The following is a 16,640-nucleotide window of genomic DNA, read 5'->3' as shown; positions in this document are numbered from 1 at the left end:
GCACACATGCTTTGGTGCTAGCGCATAGCATTCCCATTGGCCAAGTGCCTGGAAGTGAAATGACCACGGGCTCATGGGTTTCAGAAGGCTCACCTGGATGGGGAGACTGAGGCAGTGATTCAGGCCAGGATGGAGTGAGAGACAGAGCATGCCAGGCCCTCTGCCCCTGCAGCCTCAGAACCCAGATGCATCCGCAGTGCAGTCTTGTCTTCCATGGGACTTGGAAGATGAAAATCCCATAAAATCAGGCCCAGACACATGGGGCTGCGTGTTCAGCCCTAGACAGTAACACTCAGGCTGGTGGTGGGAGTGACGCATTGACATAGTCTGTTCTAGCACACTGACAGGAATGGCCACAGTGTATACATCATAATGCAGATCTCACACCTGCCAGGTGCATGTGTGAAGAACATCCCCCATCCTCTGTGAGCCAGCCCCGCCCCCTTGCCTGTCTGCATGAGGGAAGACTGACCCCATTCAGTGAGTCGGCAGAAGGGGCTCCAGAGCGGTCGGGCCTGGCTAAGCCCCACTCTGCTCCCTGCTCCTGGGCCCACAGGACAAAGGGTCTGGGGTCACTCCCTCCTTGATAGGGACACTTGCCCTGTTCTGTTGCATCTTGGGGTGGCATTTCCTAATGGGCACCAAGAAAGGGTGATTCTTTGCCCAAAATGAAGCAGGAGAACAGTGGGGTTATAGGCTTTGGCCTTTGGAAGACAGAAGCTTCCTAAGGAGCCTGCCCGGGCCTCTGCATGGTCAGCCCCTCTCACAGGAACCCAGCAGCAAGTGGCCAGCACCTGTGAACTTGCGCCTCCTTTCCAGGAAGGCTAGCCTGCCCTGCTGGACAGGTGACTCGCCTAGTGGGGCTGTCTCACAGGTGAGCTCACAAGGCGCACGCGAAGCAGCTGTATGTGGCTGGCTGCAGTCCTTTGAGAGGCCAGAGCGAGGCTTTGCTGAGATCCTTGAATCCATGTGGTCGGCACGTCGCCCACCTGCTCCCTTCCCAGGGCCACTAAGGGTTGGGTTCTTGTTTTAATAAAGATACAGCACAGCTGTTCCTTTGACTGGCCTCCCCTGGCCCCATGTCTGGGTGACCCAGGCACAGGATGGCCCCTGAGACCCCCGCTCCTGGGGAAGTGGGCCAGGCATTCAACCTAGGGAGATGCTGGCCAGCCGTGAGAAGAACGTATCTTTGTCACACTCACGTGGGGCTTTTTATGTGCATTGTCCCAGAGTCTAACAGGAAGGGGAAAGTAAGGCTTTGATACCAGCCACTACCTCTCAGCAGGTGCAGGGTCACTCGGGCACGTTTGTGGCCTGCTTTTATTAAGGAGCTGTCAGCTCTTCTCAGGCCAGAGGCCCACTGGAGGTGGGGACAGGAGGTGGCTCAGAGATGTCTGCAGAAAGCCCAGTATCAGCATGGGCTGTGCTGGGGGCCTCAATCCAGCTGCACCTCCAAGGGGCATAGGGGCCTGATGATGAATCCCCCAGGGGAGCCGGGAATGACCCCAGGCCCCTGGACCCGATGAGCCTCTGAACCCTCAGCTGGGAGGGAAGACTGGTCTGGACTAGCATGGCCTGAAACTGGTCTGCTGGGCTCGTGTGTCCATGGCAGCTCCCTGTGAACTGGACCTCAGCTTTGTAGACTCCTATTCCCTGTGCATTCAGAAATGCTCAGGGCTGCTGGGCCTTCTGGCAAATTTAATCTCACTGGAGAAAATATACAAATGACCAAAGACCAAAGAATAGAGTTACCTCTAGCTCCTCTGATGAGGAATCACCAATGTTAGCATTTCTGCATGTTCACACCCAGTTTTTTTTAACAAAATTGCGGTTGTGTTGACCATCTGCTTCTGTCCACCATTTCCATTTTATATCCCATTGTGAACATTGTCCCAAGGGGCAAAAAAGGGCCTTCAGACACAGGGCTGCTGGAGGCTGGGTTTGGGGTCTTGCCATGCTGTGTGGTGTTGCAGGAGCTGTCTGCTCTGAGCTGCTGTGCCTGTGCTCTTGCAGGGCAGGGGGCGGGGTGGTTTCCCAGGCTCCATTCAGAGCCAGAGGCCAGGGGTCTCAGTGCTAGAGGGGCAGCCATGGCCCCAGTTGCTCTGCCTTATCTCCCATGGGAGAGCCTGGTAATGTTTGTGGGGGGCTGGGCACAGGGCAGGCCTGGCTCCTGTCATGCAGTCCATTTGGGAGCCAGCCCCTTGGGCCTGGGCAGCCTGGGCTCCGTCCTGGCTGTAGCACTTTCCCGCAGTGCAGTCTCCTGCCAGTCAGTCGGTTGTATGGCCTCCCTGACCTCCCACCTCCTGAGCCACAGAATAGGGTAGCTCTGATGGTTTGTTGACTTAATATGCGCAAAGCACTTTGCACACAGTGAGTGCCCAGTAGGTACCCTTGGATTACTGGTACTCTTATGATTACTGTTATTACTTTTGTTGCTCCTATGCTTTCTGTTATCTGTGATGTGAGGATTAAACCGTGACCTTCCTGTAGGGCCCAGCAGGGTGCCTGGGACCTGGGGAACCAAGGCATGGTACAGCGCCGGTGTGGCAACCTTCTCTTTACTGGGGACCTGTGCTCAGCAATGCCCCAAGCTCACTCTAAATGTCTTGTGCTGCCTTGAGAGCGACACTTTTTGAGCAGAGGCCTGCGTTTTCATTCTGCACTGGGCCACATAGATGGTGGAGTTTCCCCTGCTCTGCACAACAGGAGTCCTGGCGGCACGCCACAGGGTCACCTCTCTGAGCCTGACCCTGAAGTATGTCTGTGCTCAAGCTATTTGGGAGTGGAAGGTGGGGCCGGGAGACCCCTTCAGAGGCGAAGGAACGCTGCCTGTGAGGTCCAGTCCCCTGCCTGAGGCACACGTGGCAGCAGGTGCCAAGCAGTGATGCTGACAGCCACTCCGGGAACTGCCAGTGTAGTGGTGAAGCCGGCAAGGGCAGGCCATGGTCTGGGTGGAACGCCAGCCCGGCGGGCAGGGCGGAGTGGAGGGCCTGCGGAGCTGTGGCCAGACTTACCAGGGAGACATGGGACAGCTCAGGTTGGAACTGATTGGAGCTGAGCCGAGGACATGGGAAGCACAGAGAAGTGCAGCAGCTCAGGTGTTGAGTCTGCTTCCCCATCTCTGTCCTCAGGGAGGCAGCCTGCATACCCCCCAGCACCCACTCATGGGGGGAGAGAGGAAAGGAGCTGGGATGAGGGCACATGGGGTCCGGAAGGCCTATGACAGTGCCAGGGGGCAAAGTACAGCTGTGGGGCTAGGGCTGCATCCACAGGACAGGTGGGACTAGGGCCACCTGCACCTGTGGGGAAGGGGTGTCCAGGACATGGGCAGAGGAGCCAGCAGGGCCAGGGGCCTCTGGGTGACTGTGGCTACTCAGCAATGAAGAGAGGAAGTGCCAGAAAGACAGAGAAGGAAGGGCTCTCATGCCTTCACAAGGTGCACAGGCGGCCTCTGGGAGGAACCAGGGGTGACAGAGGGTTTGAGCCTCTCTACCACACACCCCATTCCTGGGGGGGGGGGTCCTGGGCCCCAGGATAGAAGTAGTGAAGGGTGTCCCTGGAAAGAAAAGGGAGTTCAAGGTGAAGTGGTTCTTTCAACATTGCATGCCAGCCTTTGTGGGTGACCGTGATGCAGGAAGCCCCGTGTCCCAGCTGGGGCTGGGGAACCGATGTACTCCATGAGCTGTGGGAGCTGCACAGGGGTCGTGGGATCCAGAAGGAAAGGAAGAATCACTTCTGAGGGTGTCAGGAAAGGCCCTCAGAGGCCCCTGTTCCCTTGGATTTGGACCTGCAGTGATAGGGAAGGGCGCCCCAGGGGGCACGAGCTGGCCGGGACGTGGGAGAGCCTGTCGGGGACAGCTAAGGCCTGATCTCAGAGAGCTCAGAGGCAGCAGGAGCCCGCTCCTCTCCAGGTGCTGGAGCTGGGGGGGGAGTGGAGGTGGCTCCCCCCAGAGGTGGCTCCCCCCAGTAGGTGGTTCCCTACTCAGAGCCGACACTGAGTAGGGAGCTCAAGTAGGTGGGAGTAATGGGGAGCCAGTGAAAGCCTTATAGCAAGGGAGTACCCTGAGCAGAGCTTGTGAGAAGCCAGGTGGGCCAGAGGCTAGGAAATGGAAACCCAGCTTGGAGGCAGTCATGGGATTCCCTGTGGGAGGAGAAGAGGCTGGATTGTGGGCTCTGGCTCTGAGAGACCTTGGGTGGCAGGGGAGGACATGGGGGCCTATGCAGAGGTAGGATGTGGGAGGACTGGGGCCAAGGGCAGGTGTGTGGAGTGTAGGGGGACTCAGGACACTGAGGATTCCTTGGATCCAGGGATCTGGAGCCACAGAGGGGGTTAGAGTTGGGGAAGAGAGCCGGGTTCGCCCTCAGAAGCTGACCAGGGCTCTCTGGGAACAGAAAGGTCAGCCAGGAAGAAAAGTGAAAGGCTGGAGCTAAGATATAACCCCATGGGGGGTGGGGGCAGGACCTGGGCCAGAGGGTTTGGCAAGGCCCATGAGACCCTGGTGTGGACCTGCAGGATAAGACCTCTGGCCGGAGGACAAGGGAGTTGGTGTTAGGAGGGCCTGGTGACTGGAAGTCTTGGCCGAGGGCTGTCTGTCCTGAGTGAGGCCTCCTATTGAGGTCCTTGTCCACCTGCTAGGGAAGACAGCCTATCTCCCAAAGGGCCATGGGGCTGCTGGGCCTCAAGGACAAAGGCAGGCGGGGACAGGGGAAGGAGCTTGTGGCTGGGAGCTTAATGGCCCTGAAAAAAAAAACATAAAATTGGAGAATTATGGGGAGACATAAACAGAGCTGTCAGGCATTAGCTGCAGGAAACTGCTCAGCCCGGGGAAGAGAGGCTGTCGGCTGAGCTGGGGTCCTGTATGTGCGCCAGAAAGACAGGAGTGACAAAAGGAGGGAGATTAAGAAGACACTGTCTCCACGCATGGGCTCTCTGGCCATTCTGTTCTCACGCCCTGGCTGAGGCCCCAGCCCACACGGACCCTGGGGGCTGGGGCTGGCTGCTGGGGCAGGGGCAGGGCCCGCTAGCTCTGTGGGTCCAGGCTAGTGGGGGCACAGAAACCGGCCCGAGAACAAAATTTATGGGTGCTCATACACCCTGCCACCATCATTTTCACTGTCGCTGCTGATGTCATCAGTCAAGCACTAATGGGCTTAAATTTCACCTTAAATTGTACCCACTGTCCTCAGCAGATGACAAAAACGCTGCTGTCTCTGCTCTGCAAACCTGCAGGGCGGGCTCCCGCAGGCACGCACCCCTCCCTTCTCTGACATCTTTCTGGCCCCTAGTTAGAGGCTCCCAGCCACCTCGGGTCTGGGGACACTTATAGGCCAGGGGAACTCTCAGAGGGCCTCTGGGAGCCCCTGGGTTGGGGGCAGGGCTCAGGAAAGGGGGCACCTGGGGGACCTTTTGGGGATCTAGAGTGACATGGCCCAAGGAGGTGGAAGCCCGGGGCCCGATTCCCCTCTCTGTGTGGTGTGAGTGGGGCTGGGCCCCTCTGACTCTCCCAGCCCGGGCATCATGAATGGCAGCTGGAGCGGGGGTCCCGAGTACCACCTGCAATGTTCTTCAGACCCTTGGGGAAATCGTATTTTGCTCAGGCCAACACAGCTTTGCTTGGGGATGGAATTCCATTCCACCCACAGTCCATCCATCCACTCACCCACCCATCCCTCTACCCATTCATTCATTCATATAACAGACATGTGGCCCTGAAACCCTGGGTTTGTTCTCCAGCAAAGCCTCAAGGAGCTGTTTGGGGCCCCATGAGAGAGAACAAGTGGGTGATCTCTAAACACTTTGCTTGGGAGACAAAAATCCTTCCAGTGGTGGCTCTTAGGGTGGAAAGGGAAGTGACAAAGGAGCTCTGGGGACCACAGTGGATGGTGTAGGCCTGCTGGCCTGTCTGGTCCATGAGGGCTATGTTTACCTGCAAAAGGACAGGGACAGAGACAGAGCTGCAGCGGAGGAAACACCAGGTTGGGCTGCTTGGGGGTTTCCCTGCTGTTTGTACCAGTCTGTGGCCACTGCCCACAGCCTTTGTTTCCCACGGAGGGACATGTGGCCTGGGATCTCGCTGCAGCTTATCTGCCATGGCAGCCACCCTTTCCCATGGGAATCTTGCTCCCTTCCAAGTCTCCAGCGCTGGCCTTTCATCACTGAGCTTGAATGGTGTCCCCTCCCCACCCAGACAGCAGTGCCAAGGAGGCCTCATCCAGAGGAAGCCTTCTGGGCCACACTGTCCCTTCAGGGAGGCAGAGGTGGAGCCCAGAGGCCACAGATCAGGAGCTGCAAGGCCAGGGCGAGGGGCAGAGCAACCTGTCCCAGGGCTCGGTAGGCCCAGGTTCCTGCCTCCGGGGACTCTGACACCTATCCTGCTTGCTTGTGCCCGGGACCCTTGCCCAGGGGACACACTTGGAGCCAGACAGACCAAGTTCAGATTCAAATGTTACTGCTCACCAAAAAATCCCCTTTGCCTCTAGGCCTGAGTGGCAGTGGCTGTGTGGTGGGGGTGCCCCGGTGTTCCTTGCAGTTACTCTGGGGGTTGAAATGATGAGACAGGGAGGAAGGCACATCTCAGGTCCCAGCACATGCAGGGTGCCCAGAAAACACGGCCAAAGAGACTGACTTGTGCCCCAATACATACCATGGGGGTCACCGTCAGCAATAACACAGCAGTCCCTCCTGGGCCTTCCAGAACTGAGTTTGGAACTTCCAAAACCAAGGCCTGACCCCATAGCCCTGAAGTACACTATAGTAATAATCATGTGAGGCCTTTCATTACTTACCTGTTACAGGGCTTCTGCCAGAAGCCGAGTGCTTCTGCAGTGTGCAGGCTGCTCCTGGAGTGCGGCCCCACACATCACAGTACCGCGTGAGGGTGGCCGTGAGGGCGTGACGACACAGGAGGTTTATGTTTGTTTTCTTATCGGTTCTTTGGTCAGCCTGTGAAGTGAATACTTACCACTATCCCCATTTAATCACTAAGGAAATGGCAGCCCAGAGAGGTGGGGTGACTCACCCAAGGTCACAGAGCACATTGTCAGGGCCTTGGGTACTAAATATTCTTTCCTAAGACCCAGAGGCTCTGGCCTGGAGATGGCCAGCAGTGGAATAGGGTGGGACACCAGTGCCTTTCTGAGCCCTCTTTGCACAGGCCTGGGGCTGCAGGGGCCTCCGGCCAGCTGGCCAAGTCTGCTCCACCCAATGTACCAGCTGGGGAACGCAGACGGCTGGGCTCTGCTATGGCCATTACCCACTGGGCCTCTGGGCCAGGACAGTGGATCCAGCCAGTTGGATGGTACCCCTTGCTCCTGGGGCGGGAGGCCAGAGCCAGGTTCCTGTCCCTCCAAGGATTCCCCACCTTCTTGGCCCTACCCCCATAGCCAGCTACAACCAGGATAAGGATTTTCCTGAACTTTCCCTCTGTTATAAAAAATTACATATTTACCTCTTAAAAATAAAAATAGCAGCTCATTTATTGGGCCCTTCTCTGCCGGGCATTGCTTAGATGACTCTGCCCATTATTTCATTTAACTCGTATAGGACCTTTGAGGGACATACTTCTTTTTACTCCTGCTTCACAGATCAGGAAGCTGAGGTATGGGTGCTGGGGTCACCTCCCCAGGCACCCCAGATTGGGGGTTGCCCCAGCCAGGATTCTGCCCCAGGTATTCCTGGGCTGTCTGTCAGTCACGCCCTTAGAGCTCGGAGTCCTAGGGCCCCATGGAAGCCCAGCATGGCCTCTGCTTTTAAATTTTGTGATGTGTCACCTTTGTTCTGAGGATGAAAGCACACTGCTGCCAGAGCCGGGGGTGGGGAGAACGGGGGCATGTGGACCAGGAGCAGCGCCTGTGGTCCATCCGTGGCTCTGGAGGCCTTGGTTATCTATGCAGCTTAGTCCTTAAGTGAGTCCTGGCTTGTGTCCTTAGGGCTGCGCACCTGGACATGAGGATACAGCCTACCTGGGGATTCAGACTTGGTCCCTCCCTAATTTGGGGCCCTGTTTCCTCTTCTGTAAAATGGGAGGATGATTCCTGCCCTGCTGACTGCCAAGTACAGAACACAGGTGGGCTGACTGCTCCTGGCAGCTGGCACTCATCCCATCTGAGGAAGTGGTGGGTGCCTCCGCCCCGGCCTGGAGCCTGGCTGCTGTGACATGGCTGTGCCACACTAGAGCCTGCAGCCAGGCTCTTTCTTCAATCTTTATCCGTAGAATTTTAAAAATCTTTACTAAGCATCAAGTGCTCATGAAAAAAAAAATTAAGTGTCTCCTCCTTATGCAAAGTGGGCATCTCTACGCACCATCTGCCCTGTGCTTCCCATTGAATCTGAAGACCGCGCCCCCAATACACGAGCCTGGGTGCACTCACTCTGGTGCTTCACTGTGAAGAATTCCCCAGGTGTATTCCCCTCATCCTTCTCAGATGGATGTTTAGGGGGTACCCAGTCTTTTGCTGCTGCAGTCGACAACGCAGGTCATCGCCCTGTACAGACAACCCTGCATCTGGCTGGGAGCAGGACTGCTGGGTAGAGGGCACCTATGGCTTTTATTCCGGTCCATATTGCAAAAAAGCTCTCCAGACAGATTCATGGGCTCATCCCCACATCCCTCACCGGACCAGGCCCTCTCCTGCTCCCACCGCCAGCTGGGGGCGTGCAGTATGCCACACCCATAGCTGCGATGTGCCAAGACAGTCCACTGGGCCATTTCCCCAAAGGAAATCCTCAAAGGCCAGGTATGCGTAGGGGCCAGGCCAGAAAGAACCCATGTCCAGTCTCTCTAGGCCCTGTGCCCTGACCTGTGATGGAACCTCAGCAGTGGTTCCAGGTCTATTTCCTCTTTCATAAATCAGAGATGGTGACAGTACCTATCCCATGGGGCTGTCATGAGGATGAGGTTTGCAGATGCAAAACGCTTCTCAGGACATGCCTGGCACGTAAGCAGTAAGTGAGAACTGGCTGTACTTGATTGCGTCTGAGTGAGCCTCATACCCCAGGACCGCAGCCCCTGGGATGGATGCTGGGGTCTCAGACTCGTGCCTTTGGAAGGGTCAGAGAAGGGAAGAGGGGATGGGCAGACAGCAAAGGAAAGAGTGGGGTCGTCATATCTCAGCTTCTTGCTCTCCTGATGGGGACACAAACACCCCAGAGGCATGGGGTTCGTCAGTTCATGAACTGACGGCAAGCTTCACAGAGTGGAGCTCCAGAAGCAGGGCTGCACACCAAGCAGCAGGGCTGCGCAGGCCCTGCAGCACCCAGCTCTGAGACGTAGGGCTTCGGGGTGCCATGCCCTGCCCCCAGGATGTGGAGGGACCAGAGGGTTGCCAAGGCTGAGGTCTTGCAGCCACTTGTGGTCCACAGACCAGCAGTGCCAGCCTTTCCTGGGAGCTCTGACATAGCAGGGCCCCAGGCCTGACCACCAGCAGAATGTGCATCTTTCTAAGATGTGCACACTGGTGTGTGAGAAACCCAGAGACACTACTGGGAAGACAGCTCACCTGCCATTGGAGAGGGGCTTTAACCTTCAGTCCCAGCAGCTCTCCCAGCGCTAGGGTGTCCTTGTCCTTCATAAAGCCCTCCCTGAAGACCTGCTCTGTCCCAGATACACACAGCTCCCTGGGAGACAGGGAGAGGATAAGACTTGGTCCTCATCCCCCAACAGAGCAATGAGTTTCTACCCTTCACGGAGCCTCTGCCAGGTGCCAAGCACAGTACCCCCGTCAGCCTCAGGATTGCCCTGCCAGTGTGGTGTTAATAAAAGCAGGTTTTGGCTGAGGAACATGAAGCTAGAGAGGGTAAGTGAATTGGTCATGGGCACACAGCAGAGAGTGTGCCACACTGGGATTTGAACCCAGAGCTGTGGGGCATCAGGGTCCTAGGCATTTACAGTCAAGGTGCAGTGGGGGCAAATGATGCCTTCCCTCACCCTAAGGGCTCACAACAACCAGCCACCCGTGAGTCCACACAATGGACAGGCCTGGCTGTTGTGAATCTGGCATCTCTCTGCAGCCCTCATCATCACCCCTCCCCACCCCCGCCAGGAAGCCAGCCACTCTCCACACCAGCTCCTCAGAAGCAGCCAAGAGGGAGTGTCCTGCAACTTTCCAAAACAAGTCCGCTCTGGAGGCAGGCCATCTACACACAGCTGGAGGAGGCTCTGCCCCAGTCGCTGAGTGACTGGAAGCAAGAGGGGAGGAGCCTCTGGAAGGTTTGGTGCAGTTGGAGGTGGGCTTGAGAAGAAGAGCCTTTTTAGCTGGGAATGCAAAAGAACACTGCACAGAGTGCTAGCAGAAAGTCTCCTGTTCACCCTGGAAGGAAAACAGTGCTGCTTAAGATGGCCAGATGCTGGGCTCAGACAGCGTGTCCTTGCCTCATTTTCACTCTGAAGCACCTCCACCTTTTACTGCTCTGAGGAAAATGGGCCAGAATGAGGCAGCAGCCAAAAACCAAAAGCATGTATTTTCCATTTTGAAGAAAGGCTCCCCAGGCTGCCTCTGGAACAGCAGCTAGTGGCTTGCTTCCCCCAAGGGTTAGTGCTTCTGGTCAGTCCCTCAGACCAGGCTAGGTGTCTGGGGGACTGACCAGGACCCACCCCACCCAGGAGAGCTGAGGGCCTTTCAAGCCATGCCCAGAGATGGAAGCTCCTTCCCCACACAGGGGTGCAGTGGAGCCAGGACAGGGTGGTCCCGGCTGTCCATGGCTGGGGTCCTCCCCCACCGAGCCCAGTCTTGAGATGCAGATCCCTCATCCAAATAGTAGCTGTCTGTTGGTCTGTGTTGGGGGAGGGAGGCTATATTATACACTCAAAGCCTCTGGCCCTAAGTAAATTTGTAATTTATTCATCAAAATAGCCACACACATTTGAAACATAGTGGTACCTGGCTGTGTGAGATTTACATTTGGGCTACATGTGAAAAGTGAGCCCTGTGTGGACTAGAGGCCTTGCTAAGGTGGCTGCAGCCTTGGGAACCTTCTGTGGGGGGGTGCTGTCAGTGTGACTGCTCCCTCCCTCCAGCTCACCACCACACCAACCCCCTGCTGTTCCGTTTTCCTCTCATGAAAACCACTGTTCTTAAAGTTTCAAAGAAAAACCAGAACCTCTTTGTCTTACACCCTCCAGCCCCAGGGTACCTCCCTGATGCCCAGCTGCTGGAAAGCAGAACAAGCTGGAGGCCCCAACCCCAGGATGGCCCCTTCCTACTCTGGAGCTCAGCTTCCAAACCTGTGAAACAAGGTGCAACGCCACCTCCTAGAAGGGTAGTTTGAGGGTTAGAAGTAAAATCCATCAAGGCACCTTGGCAATGTTGTGGCTGCTGTTATGCCCATGCCAGAAGTTTGAAGGCCACTGGGAACTTTCTATATCTGAGGGAGGCCCCAAGCCCCATGTCGGGGGCTGATTGGGGGATAGAGCCTTCAGAACCCTGCCGGGCCCTGCTCAGGTACTCACAGGACCCTCTTTCCCCCTTCTTAGCCCTACCTTGCCTTCGGGGCAGGCGGGGCCCAACAGCTGGCTCCCGGGCAGGTCAGGCCAGCCCAGCCCAGTGCGGCTGCTCTCCCCATGTCTGTCCTACCTACAACCCACGAGGCTTCTTACCTCTGGGGATTCAGGTCAGAAGCCTTGGGGAGGGGCCCGGCCCTCCCAACCCATAGCCGGGCTAGGGAAAGAAATCTGGCTCAGGTTCCCAAGCAGATTGTGTTCTCTCCTGCCACTAACCCGGGGCGGCTCCTTGCCGCTGGAATGCCTCTTTTCTTCCTTCGCAGCCCACACTTCCTCCCTTTTCCCCTGTTTTGCGGTGGGTATCTCTGATTCCCCACCTTATTGCGCAGGGAGGTGCTCAGGGGCCCAAAGCGCTGAGCCTCCACGACTGGGCACATCGGAGTCTGGAAAGTGTCAAGTGACTATTCAGCCAAAGCCTGCGAGGGGTTTCTGCTTCCTCCTCCAAGGGGGAGGACCGGCTGGGGTTTGGGTGGGTGCCTTCTGGGGAGCCGGTTAATGGTAGTGGACATGGACTTCCTGCTGTCTCATTCCCCCCCCCTCCACCGGGAAGGGGGCGGGGCCTGAGCTCCCGGGCCCGAAGGGGAAAGGGCCTGGGAGCGAGAAGCGAAGGTGGGCCTAGAAGAAAGCGTTAGGGGGGAGGCCCCGTGGTGCGCTGCGGCTCGGGCACCGGCCGAGTTAGCCTTGAAGTTGTTGGTGCGGTAGCCCGCTGCTGTTTAAATGCTGTTTGTTTGAAGCAGCTTCGGGAGGAGTCTGGAGGTGGGGGAGGCAGCTCAGCGCTTGGCGGCGCCGCCCGAGGGTCCCTGCGGTAGAAACTCCGGCTTCGTCAGTAACTGAGGAAGGGTGGGCGTTGAAGGGAGAAGGCCGAAAAGCAGAGGGGTGCTTAGGGCCCAGGGCCGGCAGCCCCCTGTATGCAGAGCGAGAGCCAGAGCCACCTTCGCAGCCGCTCCGCGAGTGGGGAGGCAAGGGGACCACAGCGCTTTTCTCCCCGCCCCCACCCCACCCGCTTCCAATATTTCGCAGAAAGACACGCGGCTCCTAATCCGTCTTTTCCGGGCTGAGATTTAGCCGCGCGATGCCCGCGCAGGGGCAGGGGCCGCGGGCCGGGGGAGGTGCTCAGAGGCCGGAGCCGCCGAGCGAGGTGAGGAGCCCGCGGCCTCGGCTGCTGGAGCGGGCGGGCGGGCGGGCGGGCGCACAAACCGGAAAGGCAGATATGGAAGCGGGGAACAGATTAAAAATAATCCTCTTGCGCTGGGAAGCTTGCGCGCGCGCGCTCTCGCCTCGTTTGGTGCCAGAGGACTCTAGGGGAGGTGGCGTTGGGGAGGGCAGAGCGGGATTCCCCCTCCTCTGCGGGGCGGGGTACAGGTCTGCGTGCCACGGCGGCACGTGTGCTGAGGGGCGCGCCCAAAGACCCCCACACTTTGGGGCTGAGGGTGCCCCCTTTCCAGGACCGGGCGCAGCTGGCAGCGGCCTCCGACTGCAGCTTTGCGCGGTTGGAGGGAATAGCGCCGTTATTTATTATTTACGAGCGTTAATAGGTTTGAGGCACTGCGGGTGGGTGCCAAGGCGCTGCGAGGACGAAGGCGTGAGGGGGAAAGGGCAGGGAGGGAGGGGCTGCAGCGCCGGCCGCAAGTGCCCAGCCTGCGCCTCGAACCAGCGTTCGGGACCCGGCACGTCCGCCGGGAGATGGGGCGGTACGGGNGGGGTGGGGGGGGGGGGGGGGGGGGGGGGGAGTGCTGCGGGCTTTAGGTTTTGCTTCTCGGCTTCTGCCCTGTGCGTCCTCTCCCTTCCCGGGGCGCGAGGAGGAGCTGCGGGCTGTACGCCTAGCCCGGCGCGCCCCTCGCCGCGTCCCCGGTGCAGCCCGGGCTTCATCTATCATCATCTTTGGTCAAGTGGAGTGTGCAAGGAACAGCTGCTTCACTCGGCTGGCTTCCGAGGGCGGCTACAGCAGGAATCAGGGAGATGAATGACTGGGGCCGGGGCGCGGGGCGGGGCGGGCGGTGCAGCCACCCGGGGTCACATGTGGCACAGGCTGGAGGGAGGCGCGAAGCGTCCGGCGTCTCTGCCTGGCGGCGAGTGCAGCGCCCCCTTCCTCTCTCCCGGCGCCTCCAATTACCTTGGACCGCGGGCGGGGGCGCCCCAGGAGGCAGGCGGGCCCGCGGTTGGCGGAACCGAGGTCGCCGTGACCTTGCTAGGGTCAGCGGGTTGGGCTGCGGAGGAGGCGGCGCGGCGCCTTTGGTGGCGCTTTCCGGATTGGAGCAGAGGCTGGGAAACCGGGAGGGGCGGGCGGGGGTGTGACGGAGGAACACAAATAGAAGGTGAAATTTTACCTGCCCCCGAGGGAGTCCTGCGGATATTCTCCCGGCAGCAGCAGGCGCTCTGCCTTTGTCTTACACGGCTGAAACATCTGTTGCCAAGGGGCGGCGAGGCCGCAAACAACCCCCACACGCCCTGCGCGGCTTCCCCATCCCCAGCCGGGCCCTTGCCGGGCTTCGAGGCTCGCGGCGCCGTGTTAACCCTGCTTGCGCCAGACGCACTCCCGGGAGCCCCGACGCAGCAGAGGTTCAGTGTGGGCTCTCGGCCCCAGAGTGGGCCTTCCGTGGGGCCCAAGGGCCGGTCCCCGCCTTCCGAGGGGTCCGCGGTATCGACCTGGGCGGGAGGGCAGCCGCGGAAAGGGTTAATGGCCTAGTCGAAGACCCTAAATTGTCAGACCCGGGCTACTCCGTTTCAATTACCCTAAGTAGAGATTGAATGCGCAATTAACGAAGTCGGCTTGCCCACTGGAAAACGGTCTCGGTTCCACAGCAAGCGGAAGACTCCACCAGCTGACTGGGACGAAGCGATCCCCGCCCCCCCCTCCCGCCCCCTTTCTCGCTCCTTTTTCCAACCTCCCCCTTCTCTCTCCTTAATAATAAAATTATACCAAGTAGTTTGCGGTGTGGCAGGCGGCCAGGAAAGCGTTTCTTTAAATGCCGCTGTCTCACAATTAGGCAGCAAGAGGATTTGACACGCTGTGGCGGCCTGACAGGCGGCTTCCTCCCCTGGGGGTTGGGGGGAGGGGGCGACGCCAATTCCGCCAGTTCCCCGCTGCCCAGGGCGGATCTGGGCACGAGGGTCTGGTGGGCTGTGTGCCTCCCAGGCTGTCGGGATGCTGCAGAGACGGGGTGTCAAAGGCATTGAAGCAGGGGTGCTTCCCACCGCGGCTGGGAGTGGGGAGACTTTCCCTGACTCTGGGAAGCTGGAGTGTCCAGAAGAGGACCTCACCACCCTCGTTTTTGGCCTCCAGCTCTGAGTTCTTTTTCTGTAGAGGGTCTTAGCCTTGCTGGACCTCCTGGACAAGTTGCTGTCTTTAGTCTTGCCTGCAAAGTGAGAGAGAGATTTGACTTGGAATATGCTCTGCAGAGGATGGATGCTCTCCCTTCCTCAGATCAAGTTCCCCTTCTGGCTGCCCCTGGCTCTCTCTCCCCACTCCCACAGCCTCCTGGGTATCTGTCTGCCCCTGGAGGGCAGAAGCCCATTCGATTTTTCCTCTGGCTCCTCAGCACCCAGCCTGCCCCTCCTGCAGACTAAGCTGAGCAGAAATGGACTTGACAAGTGAGTGGGTGCAGGCATGGGCAGGGCTGTGGAGGGCAGGGCGAAACTTGGTCTTTCTGTCCAACCCGGCTCCAGGCCTGCCATCATCAGCCCTCTCTGGGTCACATCCTTTAAAGCCATGGTGAGGGTTAAGTAATGCACCCAACCAGGAGCTGACCCCTTGCTCATCCCATCTGCCCATCCACCCAGGCAGTGGACTTTATTTATTTAATAGGCACCTACTTGGGTCAATTTCTGGGCTTACAGTTTAGGAGCTGACGGATGAAGGCCTGCTCTCATCAGACCACGTTCTGCTGAAGGAGGCATGTGTCCAACTGGTTGTTATACATTAATTATGCAATTACAGCTGTGATGAGAGCCACCAAGGAGTCTTGCAGGGACCTAGCTAGGTGGTAGGCAGCAGGGCCTCATCCAAGGGCCTCTGTGGACCTTCGGGCCTCCCAGCCTTGGCAGCTCCCCCATCTCTCTGCACCTCCTTCGAAAGGCTGCTGGGTTCCTCCCTCCCCAAGGGCCACAAGTAGCCGGGCAACCCTGCTTATCCCACCTCCAGCCTACTGTGCTCACCCTAAGGCTCTGGACACCCCTGCCACTCTCCTTCCTGGTCCTCAAGTGCCTGCACTAGAGGTATCCAAATTTCCTGCCCAGCACAGTCCTGCCTTTGCCCAGGAAAGTTCCACCTGTGTCAGTTACCTCAGCATGGGACACCTGAGAGTTGGTGATCAAACACAGCCCACAGGTGGCTTCTCCCGAACCCTGGAATGTTAAACTTTTTACTTGCTTGGTAACATTTTCATAACTGAGAGATTTCCCTTTGTATAAAATCCTGATTTCTGGCTTTTTAAAGGAAAAAAACTCAAGCTCTGGCACTCTGGGCCCTCATTCTCATAAGGCAGCAATTCACTGGAGGTGAGTGGTGCTCCCCCTCATTGTACTTGTGACTAAGACCCCCAGTTTGCCTCCATTCCCACCTGCTTCACTCAGGTGCATTGCCTGCCAGGCTGGAGGGAGAGGATTCTTTGTTGGATGAGTGAGGCTCTGTGGGCACAAGTTCCTGGCCCCACCCAAGTGTGTTCCATACCGCCTCCCGGCTGCTGGCTCAGGATATTTTCATAGGGTTAACCTAACATTTTACACATTATGCAATGCGTATTTATTGTTATGGGAAATAAGGATATAGCTGTGAACAAAACAGGCAAAAAGAAAAAATCCCTGCTCTCATGGAACTTTTGTTACAATAAGGAGAGACCAAAGGCAGCCAGCTAGCCACATGGCTAATTACAAGGAGATAAGTGCTTTGGAGAAGCAAAGGGAGGGAGTGCAAGGTGTGCCACTTCAAACACTGGTCTGGGAAGGCTGCCTGAGAAGGCAATGTTAGTGAAGCCTGTGGGCAGGCCCTTGTAGATACCTGAGACTATTATTCCAACAGAGGAAGCAGCAGGTGCAAAGGCCCTGAGGCTTGAGGTCAAAGTGCTTGCACAAGGCCACATCAGCAGCAAGATGCCCTAGGAGGGGTGTGGTGAACCCCTGGGTGGTTCTCCCAGGAAGATGCAG

The 16,640-nt window shown here is 57.9% G+C and overlaps 1 protein-coding gene across 5 annotated transcripts in view; it reads left to right on the top strand.

Moving 5' to 3' along the window:
- Positions 1 to 16,640, top strand: part of RAI1 (retinoic acid induced 1) — a 106,405-nt gene that overhangs the window by 70,418 nt on the left and 19,347 nt on the right. The window contains exon 1 of one of the 5 annotated variants that reach the window (XM_037068739.1): positions 11,590 to 12,636. The exons of 3 other annotated variants lie outside the window; for them this stretch is intronic. The gene's annotated coding sequence lies outside the window, so the exon portion shown is untranslated. Of the gene's footprint in view, positions 1 to 11,589; positions 12,637 to 13,217; positions 15,996 to 16,640 lie in introns of those variants that run through there. One more of the 5 variants, XM_037068740.1, reaches the window with a different exon arrangement.

Source organism: Sturnira hondurensis, unplaced genomic scaffold (genome assembly GCF_014824575.4).
Source record: "Sturnira hondurensis isolate 20B ecotype Veracruz unplaced genomic scaffold, ASM1482457v3 Scaffold0018097, whole genome shotgun sequence".
Taxonomy (NCBI): Eukaryota; Metazoa; Chordata; class Mammalia; order Chiroptera; family Phyllostomidae; genus Sturnira; species Sturnira hondurensis.
This window is presented reverse-complemented; position numbering and strand designations above follow the sequence as displayed.